This window comes from Echinops telfairi, unplaced genomic scaffold (assembly GCF_000313985.2).
Source record: "Echinops telfairi isolate 266 unplaced genomic scaffold, ASM31398v2 ScPeMD7_7467;HRSCAF=8505_0, whole genome shotgun sequence".
Taxonomy (NCBI): domain Eukaryota; kingdom Metazoa; phylum Chordata; class Mammalia; order Afrosoricida; family Tenrecidae; genus Echinops; species Echinops telfairi.
Window position 1 is genome coordinate 2,392,550 of NW_022111367.1, and position 2,231 is coordinate 2,394,780.

Sequence of the window (2,231 nt, forward strand, 5' to 3'; positions counted from 1 at the left end):
AGGGGTGAACCCCGGCCTGGGTATCCTCTTAGCACCTGTCTGGGGGTAGGGTCACGTGCCTCCCCGCTTCACCTCCGCAGGCGCCAAGGGCAGTGTCCAGAGCCAGCGCACCTTACCTCAGGAAGACTGAGGCCCAGAGGGCGCTCAGCCCTTTCCCTGACCAAGGTACCGCGGGGTGGGTCTGTGGGGGGCCCTCTCCGGGCTTCTGGGGCCCCACGATGGCGGCAATGCTGATGGACCCACCCCAAGTGCCTGTGACCTTCAAAAATGTGGCTGTGACCTTTACTCCAGACAAGTGGGGACAGCTGGACCTTACTCAGAGGAGTTTGTACCAGGAGGTGATGCTAGCAAACTGTGGGCTGCTGGTCTCTCTGGGGTATCCTGTGCCCTGCTGACCAGAGCTGATCTACAAGCTGGAGCTCAGGCCAGAGTACAGGCCATGAAGAAAGATCTATGTCAAAGCCCCTGTCTAGGGGACAAAGCAAGTCTTAAGACCACAGAGCCAACTACTCCTGCTCTGACCTTCTCTGAGGGAACCTTAGTCCATGGACAACTGACTCAAGTGTCCTCCAAGGATTCTCAGGTGGGACAAGACAGGTGTCAGGAGGGACCACCAGAAATACAGGACCAACACTTGAGACCAGAGATAGACACCCAGAAGGAGCAGCTCCCTTGGGGAAAAAGCCCTGGGCATGATGGTTTGGGGATAGGTAATGATATGTGTTCAAGGACTACACAGGAACAAATCTCTACAGGAGATGCTGTCCATGAAGGTAGCTCATATGGACCTGCTGAAGATGCCGAGACTCACGAAGAGAGAGATCCCCATGTCTATAAGGAATGTGGAAAAGTGTTTAACAAGAAACGTCTTCTTGCCCAACATGACCGCATTCACTCTGGAGTGAAGCCCTATGAGGGCACAGAATGTGGGAAGTTCTTTCAGAAGAGCACTTACCTCCTTCAACATCACATGATCCACACTGGGAATAAGCTCTATGAGTGCAGAGAGTGTGGGAAGGCCTTCAACCAAAGATCACATCTTACACAGCACCAGAGAATTCACAGTGGGGAAAAGCCTTATAAGTGCAATGAATGTGGAAAGGCCTTCACCCACAGCACCACTTTTGTCTTGCACGAGAGGAGCCACACTGGAGAAAAACCATTCGTCTGCGAAGAATGTGGGAAAGCATTTCGTGATCGGCCAGGTTTCGTTTGGCATTATCTCATTCATAGCAGAGAGAGTCCCTGAATGTAGTGAGTGTGGGAAAGCCTTCTGTGAGAGTGCAGCCCTCATTCACCACTCCATCATCCACACTGGGGAAAAGCCCATTGAGCGCACAGAGTGGGGAAGGCCTTCTACCACAGGTCACACCTCAAGAGGCACCGGTGGATTCACGCTGGGGAAAAGTCCTATGTGTGCACTGAATGTGGAAAGGCCTTCCCCCACTGCTCCAATTACATCTTGCATAAAAGGGCCCACACTGGGGAAAACCATTTGAGTGCACAGTGTGGGAAGGCCTTGAGCAGTCTAGTTGACCTCATTCGGCATTACACTAGCCACCCTGGGGAGAAGCCCTATGAGTGTGTTGAGTGTGGCAAGGCCTTCAGCCGCAGGTCTAGCCTTACAAGACACCAGCATATCACAGTGGAGAGAAACCTTATGAGTGCATTGAGTGTGGGAAAACTTTTTGTTGGAGCACAAATATCGTTCGACACTGTCATCCTCATATGAGAGAAGCCCTAGGAGTGCAGTGAATGTGGTAAAGGCTTCTGTTGCAGCTCTTCCCTCACTCAGCACCTAAGGATTCATACTGGGAGAAGCCCTGTCCATGTTACTCAGCAGCTGATTGCTCATACCAAAGGGAAAGCTCACATGTATCATCCCTGTAAGGAAATGATCTGTGTCTAAAGAGGCATACTAGAAATAGACGACCTAGGATTTACATTGAAAAATCATCTAAAGGAGAGACCCCCAGTGGCCATTGTGCACTTGGGAAAGCCTTCAGCAACATTTTACTCCTTAGTTTACACTGCAGAGTTATCTCAGGAATTTTTTTTTAAATAAGGAAGTTCCAAAAAGATCATAGCAAAAAATGGAAACTTTTTCAGATTTTCTGCCAACCCTATGGCAATTTGTGATTAGTTCCTTATTTTATTTGGGGTTGGGGAGTGGGGTTTCAAGAAAAAGAGCCTTGTCTCCTTTTTGTTTCTTGAATATACAACACTGCCTG

At 49.8% G+C, this 2,231-nt stretch overlaps 1 pseudogene; it reads left to right on the forward strand.

Moving 5' to 3' along the window:
* Window positions 1–218: 218 nt before the first annotated feature.
* On the forward strand, window positions 219–1,909 carry LOC101646256 (annotated as a pseudogene).
* Window positions 1,910–2,231: the final 322 nt, after the last annotated feature.